Genomic DNA, 16,812 nt, shown 5'->3' on the forward strand with positions numbered 1-16,812 from the left:
AACACACAATGCTGACCTATTACATAATACCAAAATTCATAAGGAACTTTTTTTGAGAGTGTGCTCCGTGGGCTTGGCGCTCGGAGGACTCACCACTTTGACGAGTGGATCTTGGTGCTATATATCTTTTCAAGTCACCAATATCTACTTTCGCGTTTTGCTTATTGGAACGCGTTTCTACTATATAGACTGTTGGAGACAGTTTTTTTAGTATCGCGATTGGTCCTTCAAATTTAGGGGCTAGCTTGGCTGAAAACCTATCAATCCCACTGGACAGATGGTGGGTCCTACGCATTACTAGGTCTCCTACATTAAATTCGAGGTTTCTTCTACCCTAATTATACGCTTGCGCCTGTTTTTTCTGAGCTTTCTCTATATTCTCGGCTACTAAATCTCGTAATAAGCCTAACCTATCGGCCCTCTTTTTCCACGCTTGTGGATCCAATCTGCTCTCTATGCCTTCCCCCTTCTCAAGCTCGCGCCGCAAACTCTTCACTGGTAGTGGATGCCTTCCGAAGTTCAAGTAGGCTGGCGAGATCTTAGTCGAGGCCTGCTTCGCGGTGTTGACTGCATGCCTTAGTTCGTGTAAATGCTGATCCCAGTCTCTATGGTCTTTTTCTACAAACATCGCGATGGCCGTCTTCAGCGTTCGATTGGATCTTTCCACTGGGTTTGCCTGAGCATGGTATGGAGGCGTTGTTGTATGCGTTATTCCATACTCTGCCAATGCTTCTCTTACGCATTTGTTATCAAACTCTTTTCCATTATCTGTCAAGAGATACTCCGGCGTTCCCCAGCGAAATAGGACAAGCTCCTCAAGTGCTTTAACCACGTTGGCCCCCGTAGCAGCTCTGACCGCCTTTAGCTCCACCCATCTTGAAAATAAGTCCTGAAAGATTATTAAGTACTTGTTCTTGGCTTTGCTAAGCGGAAACTCCATGAGATCTGCTGCTACGACGCTCCATGGTCTCTCTACCGTTCTTTTACCCAATAGTCCCTGAGGCGCTTGCTGCGACGTTTTGAACTGTTGACATTCCTGACATTGCCTCACAAAGTTGTGAATGTCGTGATAGGCCCCTCTCCAATAGTAATCTCGTACGACTCGATCGAACGTCTTTTCCACTCCGAGGTGGCCCGATGAAGGTTCACAATGGGCATCCCTTATGACCCGCTCTCGACATTCTTTTGGAACCACGAGTTTCCAGCCCTCTTCACAATCAGCGATTGGATCGAGCAGCTCATCGTACTTGTAACGATACAAGTGGCCCGCTTCGACCTTCCAATTTTTATACCTCTCCGGATATTTGGTGACTTCCTCGACTCTGCGTTGGTGGTCCTCATCCTTTACTTCCGTAATTTCAGCGATCTTCTCTTCGCCAGATAGTTGCTCGTACATACGACATAGTGCATCAGGCAAATCATGGATTTTACCTCTACGATGCACCACCTCGAAGTCCCACTGCTGCAACTCCAGCGCCCATCTCGCGAGCCTACCCGTAGGTTCCTTGAGATTTCGCAGGTATTGGAGTGCGGAGTGGTCTGTGATCACGAGGAACTTGTAGCCCTCTAAATAAGGCCTTAGTTTTTTTATGGCCCATAGAATAGCTAATAACTCTCTCTCTGTCGTCGTATAGTTTTTCTCAGCTGATGTGAGAACTCGGCTGACATAAACGATTGGATGTTCTCCGTCCTCATTCACTTGAGAAAGAACACCTCCAATTGCTTCACTGCTCGCATCAGTTTGTACGATGAAGGGTTTAGAGAAGTCCGGCCTTGCCAAGACCGGGGCTTCTGTAATGGCCCTTTTGTATGTCTCAAACGCTTTCTGCTGTTCCTCTGTCCATTCCCACTCTTGACCTTTGTGCAATAACTTGACCAATGGAAGCTTGATTTCCGAATCGTCCTTTATGAACCGAGCGTACCATCCAATCATACCAAGAAATCGTCTTAGTTGTTTGAGGTTAGATGGTGCTGGATAATTCACGACTGGAGCTATCTTTTCCGGATCTGGTCTAAGTCCCTCTGCGTCTAACAGATATCCAAGATATGCAGCCCTGGTACAACAAAACTCGCTCTTCTCCTTATTGATTACTAGCCCTGCCGTCACACTCGCTAAACTCACTCTAGGCGTGGACTCCACGCCGACTCCCCCTCCCTGAACCGGAAACAGCCCATCAGGTTTGTCCTCAATGGTTACAGGGTATATCACACTCTCACTCGACTCATTCCGGCCCGTCCCTTTGTCGGAACACAACCGATCCAGAGTGAACAGTACTTGAGGCAATTTCTCATAATCGCTCTCCTGTTCTGATTTCCGGCCCGCGCGAAGCGACTGGGCAGAATCTACATTCCACGCATGTCTCGGCGGGCTTTGTGGCACCGACGAGATGCTCTGAGGCCTCTCACTCATTCTCTCACTCTCTGCTTGCTTTGGTGGCTGGAGACAGGCTGGCCTGTTCGATCCTACCAAAGACTTGACCCTTTCGCTTTCTTCCGACCTAACGGATTGGCAGAGCGGAGCTGACTCCGTCGACCAATGCGCCTTTTGCCCCATATGCGGTTGATTTGGTGGGCGGAGACGGGCTGACCCGCTCGGCTCGGCGAAATCAACGGCTGGACAGCAAATATCAGCTTTGCAGTGGAGGTCGGCCGTCCGTCTCGACTGCTCAGCTGGAGAGCTTTTCCTGATAGCTCCATTGCATTGGCCAGATCGATAGAGGTTGGCTGTCCACCTCGATCTGTAGATTTCTTCATCCTTGATCTTTGCCAACGCCTCAGATGGGTGGTGGATGTTGGCTGTCCAACTCGACCCAGGAGCAGATGTTTCATCTGGCCCATCTGAGTTTATCTCCCTTCCTTTCCCTATACAATCCTTTATTCCACTATTTACATCTCCCTTGATCGAATTTGGTTCGCAGAATTTGGCTGTCCAACTCGGCTTTTCCAAAATCGAATCACCATTTCCTAACCTAATCGACTTATTCCTATGATTATCTAAATCTAATTCAGCCGATTTATGTTCGACGGATTGGTTTGCGGGGAAGCCGCTTGGGCTAGGCGACTCCCCGCTTGTCCGTTTTCCTGCCGAGTAAACAGGTGTTTGCAATTAGGGCAATTAATTGCCAATAAGCCGACCTTGCCGCAAAGTTGGCACTTTTCTTGTGTCCTTCCAGGTCGACTGGGGCAATTGACACTGATATGCCCTCTTGCGCCACAGCTGAAACACTGGACTCTCGGGCACGCATTTGCCCTATGTCCCGACTCTCCGCAGGAATAACAAGCTCCGTCAAAGCCCGGTCCCTGGTCTCTCGCCTGTGAAGGCCTAGACCACGTAGGTCTCGTTATGGCCCTTCCTAACTCATAGCTGATGCTCTGTCTATGTCCATCGTCCCCTGATGCATCGTCCGAGTCATCACTACTGTCAGTAGATAACGACCCGCTCGTTACCTCCGACTCTGAAGAAGATGACGAAGTGGATGTTATTTCCCTCCGATACTTTTTCCTGGAACCCTTTCTCAAGTTCACTTCCTTATCGTTCTTCTCACTGCCCAATTTTTGTAAAATTCGGCTAAGTCCATCCGTTAGGTTGTTGATCATCTCTTTCTGCTGTTGCAATTGACTCTGCAACTCCTTTATTTCCTCAGAGTGGCGGTCGCTCTGTGCTGGTATTTCTTTCTGATTTGATTTCGCTTCCGAAGGCCGAATGCCCAGTTTTTCCTTTTCTCTGGTCAAATCTGACGCTTCTTTCCTTTCCCCTAACGGCGGAAAATCATATGAGTCCATCAGCGGCAGTTTGGGCTGAGGGCCTCCCGCTGCGTTTGCTGTAATGGTCTGAATGGGGTTCAGTTCCTCATTAATTTCTCCGTCGCTTGCGGCAACTTTCTCCGTCTCGATGTGCTTCTTTTTATGCCCCTTACTGCATGCTCGTTTCATTTTCCGCCCTGCATCTAGGTCTTCGTCCCAGTTTAAGGCGTATAAAGCTCCTGAGAGGGTTACATCGTCAGGCTGCACATCCTCGTCCAATTCTTTGACCATGGTGTCCCTAACCGTGGTTGTGCCAAAAGAAGCTTAGCCCGCAATAATCGCTCTTTGCGCACTAAGAGTGGCCCTACCAAGGAGTGTCCTTTACTTGACCACTCATTTTCCACCTCTTCTTCACTCATTTGCTTAATTATTTCAAATTCTGCCTTTACCGCTGAATGCCGTAGCAGTGCCCTCATATCTCTCTGATATCTCGCCAAAAATCCAGTGTCACCCTCCATTGTAAATTAGGAAGAAGAAAATTCTTAACCTATTGAATAATTAAAGGATTTGCCCCACCTAACCTAAAATACGCTTACTGCAAAAATTTAATCCTAATCTAAAGATATTTCCCTGTTCTACAGTTATTATAACAAATAGGGTAGAATAAATCAGAATTCTATATTAAAAGCATAACCTAACCTCAAAATTCAAAAATTACAAACTCCACTTCCTCTTTTCAAAGGATCCTCTGCCACTCTGGGGATACGTGGCCACGCACGGAGCTTCCCTCACGCCATTAATAGTAGTTAATCTTAGAAACCGATCGTCCCTCCGCAACTTAACTGGAAACAAGTCGCCTCGGGAATGTTCACAGCTTTCATCCCACCCTCAACGCCAAGCAACCACTCAAAGCAACCGCACAAACCACATTCAAGTACAAGAGATTGAGTAGAAATTATAATCTCTTATTTACTGCTTCCCTCACAAAGAATTTTAAATTTTTTATTTCATGAAAATGTATAGCGAAAAAAAAAGGACTAATTTATAAATCAAATAGAAAAATTGTATACCGCTCGCGAAAGAGCTGTACGTAATAACTGGCGCTCGCGCGATGTTAATCACGCATTGTTCCCACTCACACACACGCTATGCACACCATGCCGGTATCACTCCGCTCGCTCTCCTTCACACCATTGTTGCCTCGTCAAGGCCGACGCGACGCCATTTTACACTCGCGCCTCATGCGCACTCTCGAAATATAATTGTCACTTTTCTCGCACAACAATAGAAAGGCTGCCCCACGTTGGGCGCCATTTTGTGACGCGGTATTTAATTTATAGATAAATTTTCCCCGATACCGCGAGACAAGGGAGGCCGTGACTCTACTTGTTTTGAGGGCGCCAGGCTAGCCGCATGGCTAGCCGCAGAGTCACGCCGCTGGCTGTCACCTGGCCCATCACACTCCTCGTCCCAGGGGAGGGCTCGCTCACCTTTGATGTGCCCCGGGGTGGGCAGCGGCTCTTCAGCTGAAATCACGAGGGACGCAAGGAGGCGCATAAAAATGGACTCCGACGAGTAAACTTCATAAGAACTATTTATTATCACAAGAAAAGGTGTGGGCGCTCCCAAGCAAACATGACGCGCGGTGCCGACGCCTGCTGGGCCACGATGTTGGGTGGCCGCTCGGCGGCAGCCGAAGATGGCCGCCTCGCTGTCGACTGCTGGGTCCCGATGTTCCGGTCGGGGCCTGCGGGGGGCCCACACGGCGAGGTCGGTTGCTGGCACGCGCACCCCCGGTGTTCGCAGGCTGTCGGTGACTCGACGATGATAGCACACGACCTTCTCTCTCGGACATCTCACAACGAACTCTCCTTACCACGTGTTGGCCGGCACTCTCCGCGCGCGGCGCGCTCCGCTCTTCTTTTTTTCTTACATACATTGTCGGCGCCCACAAATAGCGCCCCGCCGTTCTACGGCTCGCGAGAGGGGCGCGCGTATTCGAACTGGGCAAGTGACGCTGCGCCAAGCACAACGTCACAATATTGAGAACTAAAGAATCTATAACAGCCTTTATTCCCTTTATTTTTGAGTTCCCCCTCGTAAGCCCAACGGCGTGTGAAATTCACACATCAGGGTAGTGGGGCCAGTTCCTTTCCCTGTGCCGGTTATGGTTTCCCAGTAAGATCTGGTAACCGAAAATTCACATAGCTTGGGTGGAGCTGCAGGTGGCCAGAGATTTGCCCGGGAATGGAACCCGGGAACCTTCGGTCAGTAGTCCAACGCTCTACCCTACATCATATATATATATATATATATATATATATATATATATATATATATATATATATATATATATATATATATATATATATATATATATATATATATATATATAATCAATTAATGGAGTACCAAACCAACCTAAATACTACCTATGACTTGAGGTTAATATTTTTTTAAAGAAGTTATTTGTAGAAACGTTGGGATGAGATAATGGAACTTTGTTCTCGTTTTAGTGAATAGGAAATCATATCTTTTTGCCTTACGGGAAAGGTTGAATTATTCGTAGACTCTGTTCGACGTGAGGGTAAGTATCGGATGTTAGTTGACTCTAGAAAGGTTCATTATTCAGGTGATTTTATTTGTGAGTAAAGGTCCGCATCCGACAGGCCCTGTGGTTTCGCGTCAGGCTTTCCCTTCTTTTTGTACACGCCGAGTCCTCAACACACAAACATGTAGCCCATATCTGAGTTCCATCATCCTCAGCTAAGCCAAAGAGTTATCCCTTCAGTAGTATTTAGGGTACTCACAACGCTTCTCTATGCTTCTCTCTCGCCATTATTCTGGGCTGATATAATTATTTGTGTGCTTAAATAAGTGAAAAAATAAAAATATATGGCTATTCAATTGGAAGCAAAAACTAATCTATGTGGTAACGTTGATCTAACACCATAATAATAAAAAAACTGAAACTCCCCGTCAATACATGAGATAAGCTCCTGTTATTGTTGCCACAAAGACTCGGCTTCGTTTCTTTTATAACGATAGGAGGTCAAATACGAGAACAAAAATTATGGTAAGACTACTTCCGACGACCCTATAATACAGTAGCTTTTTTCAAAGCTCCTTTTATTAAAGTTGAGCTTGCTCTTGCGAAAATATCTGCATGGTGGTTTGTATATGGCCTCTAATAAAGCAGGACGTTATTGTAAGACCCGCGAAGTTAGAAAAGCCTTTCCAATAGTATACCGCGGCCTACGCCGGTAGCCTTAAGAATGGGGTGATATACAGGGTTCGTCCGGGAAATAAGTGTACTGAGCTCAGGAAAAAAAATGTATTACACTTTTACATATCTTAAGCTAATATTCCTCAAAATAGGACCCTTGTGAGTCGATACACTTGTTCCAGCGGCGTTCCCATTCCTGGAACGCTCCCGCGAAGGCATCATCGGGAACCTCTCGAATACTCGTCGTCGACCTCTTCTATGCCCTCCACGAACATCTTGTGCCACCGAAAGATCATGTTTCTGGACATGGCTGACTCCCCGTAAGCCTGGTTAATCATACCGACAGTTTCGGTAGACGATTTCCCAAGCTTTACCGCAAATTTGATGGAATAACGCTGCTCCTAAAACTTCGGCATCGCGTTCCGTGACGTGGGTCGATCGCGGAGGTTCGCGTTAACAGAGCTCCTCACTACACCACAGCTCAGAGCCGACTGCCTTTTTCAGCGTCGCTTGCCAACATACCCCCCTCCAATCGCAGCCCGTCAGAGCGGTGCTGGGCGCGCCTGGAGCGGCGCGCCCAGCCCAGGAGTCAGTACACTTATTTTCCGGACGAACCCTGTATTATCCGTAAACCTTGCGCCTGAATTAGAGCATTTACGTATTCCTTCATTTTTATTACTCTTTCCTCTTCGAATGAATTTTAACGTGGGCACCTAAACCTTTCTTTCGATGTTTGCCCTTATATATTAAATATCAAGATCTCCATCAATGTGACTTAATTTAACAGAAGGTCAATTTTTCTTTTGCTCTGGACTTTGGTTCAAAAGAATTTGTAGTAACGCCTTTCGTTTTACTCGTTTTGGCTTTTAGGCACATATTTTCCGAGTGGCTTGCGCGCGGTCTCTGAGTACCAATTGTTTGGTTTCGATTTGCGAAGGCAAAAATATATTGTTTAGCATAATTGCGCAGCCTACTTATGACTATCGATATATTTCTTGGTTCTCTACCGCGATGTAAGTAACATATCATACTAAAATCCTCTTTTAAGTGATCCAACAATATTAGTATTTGATAACAGGAATGGGTTCCGTCGAATCAAATGAGAAAATAAAAAAAAGATGCAGAAATAAGATAACCGGAACAATTATAATAACTTGGATTCGCCATTATCATCAGTTTTACAACGATTACGAAATCTGTCGAGCAAAATTAAGGAAATAAGGGATCGTCTAAAGAATAGAGAAGACACATTCGAATTAAAACGTGAGAATAAGTTGTTTTGGGGATCGGAATGTTTCTGTGGCTTAAGTACTGGCTTCCCACAAAGAGGGCCCGGGATCGAATCCTAGAGGCGACAGATAGTTTGCAGTGGTATCCCGATCCCTACTTGAGGTGCTTTGTGGAGAGCACTTTGAGTGAATACGACTTCCGTCGTGAGGGACGTTAAACTGCGGACTCCTTGGCGCCTTTCAATATAGAGTAGTCTAATGCCGACGCCGGGTTTCTCTCCACCCTTACTTTCCCACTCATTCCTTATAGCGCATATATCCTTAGCTGTTGGTCACCTCCCCTAAAACTAATACTACTGAAAGTTGTTTTTTCAAGTCCGTAGACGTCACCTTGAATAATCTTTGAGTGTCTAGGGCCCTTCTTCGGAGTACTTGATAGCAGAATCGAACAGGATACAAATAAAAGCGACACCTTTCGTACATAACCGCTTTTTGTAAATAATTAGGATTGATCAAAAACCGTCACATTACCAATTGAAAAGTATCAGTTGGGAGGCATTGGAAACGCGAATATAATAGGCGCGGCTCACAATTAAACTTTTGTGAAAGTAAAAATCAGTTGCGTTTAACGCCGACGCAGAGAGCTCGGTTGCCATGAACGGGTGAATAAATTTAATGCCGTTGGTGCAGGTGAGACCACAGTGAAAAGTTATGGAAAATTATTGCAGTAACTATGCTATAAGGAATCAATTTCCTCCAGCACAAATCGAGACAGAAAAAATAAGAAATACAATTTATGACAAATTAATCAATAACTACGCTAGTAGCCATGAAATTGAAAATGTGAGCTATTGAAATTGAAAAAGTGACCAAGATCACCTGTGCTCGGTCCGTACTGCGTGACAGTTGTCTTTTTCATGATCGCTTTCATTTTGACACATCCTGCCTCCCCATTGATATCTGCCGTGTCGGCCAAAATATGGGAATTGGATGTGTTTTTATTCAATTTCAACGCATAGGCTTTCCTTATAGAAAATGCTAATAGCCCTACATATCCTTTAATACTACCAACATGGCGACTTCTACATGTCTTCTACCGTATCTTGAGATGCAGATTTAGATGGGATATAGGGTTTGGGTGGGTTATGGGCATGTTATCCGGCAACCATGCCCCTGAGCTACAACATAATACTTACACGTGCAATCGTCTTAATTGAATTTCTTTCTTCAACTGATTTTTACGACGAAAAACATGTCGCCTGTATCGGTTTGTTTGTCGTCGCGAAATATCCACGTCTCCATTTTCTTGTGAAAAAATTAGCGACGATCTATTTGCGAATCCATACCGAAACGATGCGAAGAGAGATTTTTTTTTCTTTTGCACCGGCACTCAAGCATTTCAAGGGACAGCTTCCCAAGGTCAAACGCGCGAGTTATTTCCCGTGCGACTAACCGATTTGCACGGACGTCAAAAGATTCGCGATCTCCGGTCCGCGCTTCATTTTTACTCTCTTGTTCGATCTCCCGAGGCGGAAATTGATAGCGGTCACATTCGTCGAGCGCGCGTAACCTCTCCCCCTTCCAAGAAGAAGATACGCTGGGCGATTGGATCGTCGGCTGGGACCTTGACGTTCAGCGTCAGCGTGCCCACCCTTCGAGCTGGTTGCTCGCGAGTGGTCAGATTGTGTGGAGGGAACAGTCCATGACAAAAGGGGGAAATGGAGCAAGCGTGTGCGTGCGTGGGGAGGGAATAGGAGTCGATATCCCATTTGCGTCGAAACTGCCCTCCCGAGATGGGTTTCCGTTTTTTCCCTCCGGTCGTCATGGGCAAATGGCGCGCGCTTATACGGTCGTGTCATTTCCTCCACCATTCCTCAAACTCCTTCCTCCCTCCCGTCCACAGTGTCCCTCCTACCCTTTCGCCGTTTGCATGACAAAAATCTCCTGTAGACGAGGTTAATCCTCAATCTGCCCACGGATGAAAAAAAGAGGATAACACCCTTTGCGGCAGTGTTCTCTCGAACGAAAGTATAGAAACAAAAACGACCGCGGAAATTAAATGCGTGGCTCCACAGGCAAAAGCGTTTCGCGTCGCATTTGGTTTTTTTTTCATCTCCTTATTTTTCATTTCCTTTCGCGTTTTTTTTTCTCTTCGATGTTGACGAGACGAATTTTGGACGGCATTAAAAAATGCAAGCAAATACTTTTTGCACTTTCGACCATTTTACAGCATTAGTTTTTCCAGTCCTTGGGATTTGAGCGCTGTAAAATTCTTGTAATCTCCACGTCGGTATAATCTTCCTGTAATTGAAAACTTTCTCTTTCACATGCATTGTACAATTTTATTTTGAAATTATAAATGCATTTGAGGGAAAAAATTATGAAGAAAATGTAGTTTTATTTTTAAATGGAAACACAATACAAAGCCGGTGTTATACTCAGGAGTTAACTGAATTAAACTAAGGGAAAAGAAATTTTAGAATCAAAAATGAAATATTGATATAGTTTTAATTTTTAAGGGCTGTATTTACAAGTGTATTTAGTTGACCGTTTTTTAGTAGCAATATGTAATGCGTCGATCATTATACTGAATAGATACTCCATACAATAATAAATACCTACATCGTTCAATACCTGAGGGCAGAACCTAGGTTAACCAAAGCGCTACGGGGCGTGTAATTCAAATGTCAATATTGGGATGAAAATATCCTTTTTCTGTGCATTCTGGGGTTTACCAGGATAATCTAGCTCCCAAACATGTAGGAATTGCAATGGTGAAATTCCTACGTCACCATTGGATATGTTTTCATTTAGTGAGTTTCCAAAGCATTAGTGACTCCAAGAAACCTCTAGTGGTGGGGTTGACATTTTCTCATATTAGTGAAATTTTTTTTTCAATTTTTTCTTCAAAGAAAATTGAAAATCGCGAAAAACTGGAACATAGTCCCACTAATTTAGAAATCGCAAGGAACCCTCCGGTGGAACATTTTTTTGCAGGATAGCAGATATTCTAAATTAATGTCGAGCGCATGGGTATTAGTTACTTTGAGTTTTATGAAAAGCCAAAAATGTTCCCTTGGACCAATGACCTTCCATTGGATTCGCCTCTGATTCAGAGACACCAAAGTTTCAATCTGGGCGCTTGTTAGTCAAGAAACAGCTGTATTCACTAAGCTATTTCGTCCCAAGAATTCCTATCCAGTACTTATAATCTTTTCTCGATGAATCAAATGGACAAATAAATCATTGCACCTAATTCAATACCTAAATAGGTTAGTGTCGATCCTCTGCGGCGATGCCACGATCTTCTGCGGCGATGGCTAGTGGTTATTCGGAGGGTCGCACCTCGTGACCGTCCTAATCCAACCCGTCGCTCGAATTCCCACGAGTCCCAACTCTCATTAACGACTGACCCACGCTGCGGGAGAGACCCAAGAGAACTTGACCTTTTACATTGGAATTTACACGTTAAATGCTACAGAAGTCCTCCAAAAATTGTATTTCCCATCTCGTATCTAGCTAAGAGTCGATTGTGTTTTTCATGGAGCATCTGCGATAAAAAAACGCTTTTATCTTTCATGCAAAACAGATGTCACAAGGGCGGAAGCATGGTAAAAGAGCCGTTCAAAGAGCCGCGTTTGACTGTTTCTGGAGGGTGACCCCTGAACCTTAACGAAACGCGCAAACTTTGTCCGTGATTTTCGCGATTTTCCACTATTTCTCGTTGTTATGTCGTTTCGTGATTATCGTGCTGGGTATGTCGTTAATGAGACTTGGGACTCGAGGGTGTTCGAGCGATGAGTCGGATTAGGGTAGAAACCTCGTGAGGTTCGACCCCTCGAATGACCACCGACCATCGGCATGGCCGCAGAAGATCAAAAATGACCCTTAAATTTATTAATCATGAAAGTAAATATTTGAAGCTTTCGGAAATATATAATTCAATGACACAACTCCGAATTAATTTGTTTTAACGTATTTGTAAACGATATTTCAGGAGCCTATTATCGGAGATGGGCAAAGAAGCCGTGGGCTCAATCACAGAAATTCTCATGGGTTATGGAAATAGTTCATGGAAACATTTTCCAGGATACCGGTATGTTTTAGGACTTATGGGGAATTAGGCGCTCAAAAGATAACTGGATTATATGAGCCTTGGATGTATGAATGTAAAAAACCCTGGATTATCAATTTCGTAGTTTCATTTCGTACTCTGGATGTGGAGTTGGTGTGATATTAATTAAGTACTGGCTTCAACCCAGAGTCCCAGGTTCGAATCCCGGCAATGGAGGAATTTTTAAGGAGGCCTTCATGCCGACGCCTTGTTTTCTCCGTCCTTCCCTGATTCCCAGAATATCCTACCCCTTTGCACACCTTTCTCGAATGTCACAAGTGACCTTAGATAACCACGGTCGCCTGCTGCAATAACTACTACCAACCTCACCCTCTTTCATATTACGAATGAATAAAACTATTTGCGCTTATACTTAGTGGTGTAAACGCATACATGTCGATCATTTAATTTCTTATACATTAGAATGAATCCTCGCCCTGGGATATCCTATTTGACTCTTGCGTTTGAATAGACGTCGTATTACTTCCAATCTCACCAATGCCTTTTGGAAAGTTGGCTTCCTGCAAACGCAGTTACACTGAACTATGTACAGTATGCATTACTTTGCTTACTCTACAGGTAAATATTTAGAAAATGAGTGCCACAGAAAGAATGAAGATGTGTGAAGAACCGTAAGGGCAATTAGATGCTGCCCTTATCAGTAATATGCATCTCATAGATTGAGATACATAAACCATACATATTATGTATGAATGGAAAATTTAATAGTGATTGAGATGTTTTATGAATTTAACTATGAATGTAACTGAGGTTTCAAATAGCTACTCCGTTTAATTTGTGACGTTTTGATACACATTTGCGGATGACTCTGTTAAAAGTTACTGTCGCGGCATGTCCCACAGTCCTTTGACTCTGTTTAAAGTAAAATGCATATTATGCATGAAAGAACTACATACGCACATCTTGTATGAAAGACGGGCTTCTTCTCTGGCGATGTTTATCATATAATAAGACCTAATACTAAAATGGCACAAAATTAGGTTATCTAGTCAAATAAATTAATATATTTTGAAGAAAGATATGTGGCCCCATTTTATCCGCAAATAAAATAAATTTAAAAAGGTACATATTTCATGGCTTTCCGTTCTCCCATTCATCTTGTTGAATTTCGTGTCATAACCTATCCTGCCTGCGTATGACGGGATTTATAATATGCGCGTCTCTCATCTTATGTTTTTCGAATATTTCATCCTCCAGAGCGCTTTTGTGCGAAAAGTGCTTGACAGATGAGCCTCTGGAATTATCTGCTATTATCTAGCGTTGTAATAAACGTCATGGAGAGGAAATTTGTTTAAAAATTAATAGATTTAAAAACTGTATCTCCTCGTTTCTTCGTCTAATTTTGACTCGACACAGGCTCCTAAAGTCAAAATACGTGCGTGAGCAGATAAAATACAATAATGAATTAGAAAAATATTTTACCTCCGGAAATAAAAAGTATTTGACTGATAGCCTTTGAGTTTATTACAAATAATAAGAGTTTGAAATTTTTAGATTCACAAAAAAACACTACGATATTAATACTAAAAACCGTGTTTAGGTATCTTCCACGCGCTTCCTGCGTTCGGCTACTACAAAGGTCATTAGGAAATACGTATTCGGTAGGTCATCAAGTCCAAATTAAGGTTTTATAGGTCCTTATGACGAAATTAGGTTTTTGCAGTGGTGAACGCAGGTTCTCAAAGTGATGATGATGACTGGTATTGGTAGTCATCAGAGGTTTGCAACGTCGTAATTAGGAAGGTTTCCGTACGAGCTTTTGCGTCTGCTGCAGGTCGCATCATCAGAAACGCTCTTTTTCCCTGATGAAGTGGCCTGCACTGGACGCAAAGGCTCGGGAAAAAAAACTTCCTAATTACGACGTAAAAGCTCTCAAATGTCACGAACAGGTTTTTATCGGATAGACAAAAATGAACCTATGTTATCCCTAAGCAAAAATAAGGAACAGTCAAGATGAGCAGGAAGTAAATTGCATTTGTTTGGACATGATTGACGTAGGAGTGAAGACTACGTGGGGTACATCGTGCAACATTTGAAAATAACTGGAAAGAGAATCGGGATACCCTAGCTTAAGGGAGAAGATAAAATGGGAGTTCTCTCAGGGGAGAACTCAGAGAAAATGATGGCTGATAGGGTAAGCTCTAAATAGAGAGAAATGGTGGAAAAGAATGCAGAATGAAAATACCGATCACGCGCAGGAGTAGGATAAGGCTTAGATTTATCGGCAATTTAAAGGCGTTGTGACCACAATAATTTTGGATTCAAGCCAAGAAAAATTTAAAAAAACAACTATTTTGAAATTTTATTTGTAATAATTAGTCATTCTTAAAAGAGAGTGCAGAAAGGTGGAGATATGTTTATTTAAAAGAGCATTCAACATACGAGTTAATCAATAGAGATAATAGTCGGTTAATAAAGAGAGATAATTTTCTAGTTATCGATCCTCTGATTCATATGAATATCCAAGATGATGTGAAAAAATATATCTTTTCAGAAAATATCAGACCTGTTTGCGTAAAAGTTATTATTTTTAATCCATGAGATTATGACAATGGAAAAAAATGTAAAACTGTTATGCAAAAATTCGATAGAAACTAGCCCTATTGTATTAGGATGAAAAATGTAAGAAGATATTGGTCCACAATTAAACCAAATACGGTTTACTAGCATTTACCTAAGTTAGTGCTACGTCATTTAGCTCAGTTAAATTAATATTCATCCAACTTTAATAAAATGAATACTGTCTAGTTCTCCTTTGGGAACGTTTAATTATGAAACTTTTCTTATTTCTTCCCATCCTTAAACAAGATCTGTCAAAAAAAAGTTGAGACTGTTAGAATAAAAACTTTATTTTATAAGTAACCCTTTAATCATGCTTTTCGCCTTTGAAACACAGCCATTGGCTGGCAATACAACGTTCCCAACGTTTTTTCCAGCTTTCGAATGCCCCCTGGAACACTTCTTTCGGGATAGCCTTGAAATCTGCGGTACAATTTTGTTGAATGTCTTAAATAGTTTAAAACGGCATTCTTACAAGGTAAATTTCAACTTATAAATTAGTAAAAAGCCCGCTGGACCAAGTTCGGAGAGAAGGATGGCGGAAAGATCACATGTGTGCTCTTTTTGACCAAAAACTCGTTAACAATCAATGATGTGTGCGCCGGTGCGTTGTCGAGATGAAAGCACAAAGACTTGTTTTCCCACATTTGTGGTCTCTTTCGTAACATGGCGAGCCTTTTCATAACCTCTATATTGAGCTATCCATTCGCTGTTTGTTCTTTGGAGACATATTCATAATGAATAACCACTTCCCAGTCGAAGAAAACAATATGTATCACCTTCAGGTTCATTCCCGATATCCGAGCTTTTTTGGGTCGCAGTGAAGACAGCCTCTTCCCCACCCCCCATTCCCCGACACTATGCCAGACTCATTGATTAATTGCCAAATTCCTCTTCAATCATTGCATAACTTTCAATTGCACTTTTCCCGGGAATAAAACATTATTTAATGCACACACGCAACACCTTTATTCTCACTAGCACAAAACTCCGTACAGCAAGCGTGTGCAAGCTCAAGTAAGAATCGCTGTTATGCGGAGACAAGTCCAGATAGGGCCACAAGAAAGACGGAATTTACTAAGCACAAATGCCGCTATAAAGCGACATCTTATTGGTTGTGATCCGTTAAGTAGTTTACGCATGGAAAGACCAGTCTAATCTTTATTGGTACAGACCTTGTAGTTTATGATCAGGGAAGCATTTGTTCATCTGTTTCTATTAGTTATAATTTTGATAACTGGAATATAATATAGAGAATATACGAATATGACACGCTTTATCTTAAAACTATTTCACGGCCCTCTATAACTATAAAACGATGCTACAAAGTTACACCTTATTGACCTATTTAAATGATAAACATAGTAGCGTATGTAGCATGATAGAGGGAGTATGTGTGTGTTCAAACTACTCACGGGACGAAGGGTAAATAATAAATTAAATCTATTGTATATGGTATTAGTAAGTCATTTTAGCAATGATGGTGAAAATGTATTATTAACCCACTGTTGGAGAGACCATGAGAATAAATTATCAAGATCAAACTAACCCCGACAGTAAGATGTCATTTTTCTCGGAAACAAGAAGGAATCGGAATGACTGTATTCAATCGCTCTAAGGGGAAGAAATAATTTTCTTTTTTCATTCTAAATAGCCTAGCTTAGTGCCATAATTTCATTTGGTCTAAGATTACTGTCATATTTGATACTTAGAGCTTCTCTGTCGCGCCTAGAAGAAGAAGTAGAGTACCTGTAATATCATAATCTATATTATGTAAATTGTTTTGCATATAATCCTACATACATCGTGACGAAAACCAAAACTGAGAAAAGTTTAATGTTTGGTGTTTCATGCCTGGTGTTGAATCCCATTCGGCTACAAACACTAGAAATGGCGTGCAGGTTACAATGTTAGTCATA

The sequence above is a fragment of the Hetaerina americana genome, unplaced genomic scaffold (assembly GCF_022747635.1).
Source record: "Hetaerina americana unplaced genomic scaffold, ioHetAmer1.1.p SCAF_7, whole genome shotgun sequence".
Taxonomy (NCBI): Eukaryota; Metazoa; Arthropoda; class Insecta; order Odonata; family Calopterygidae; genus Hetaerina; species Hetaerina americana.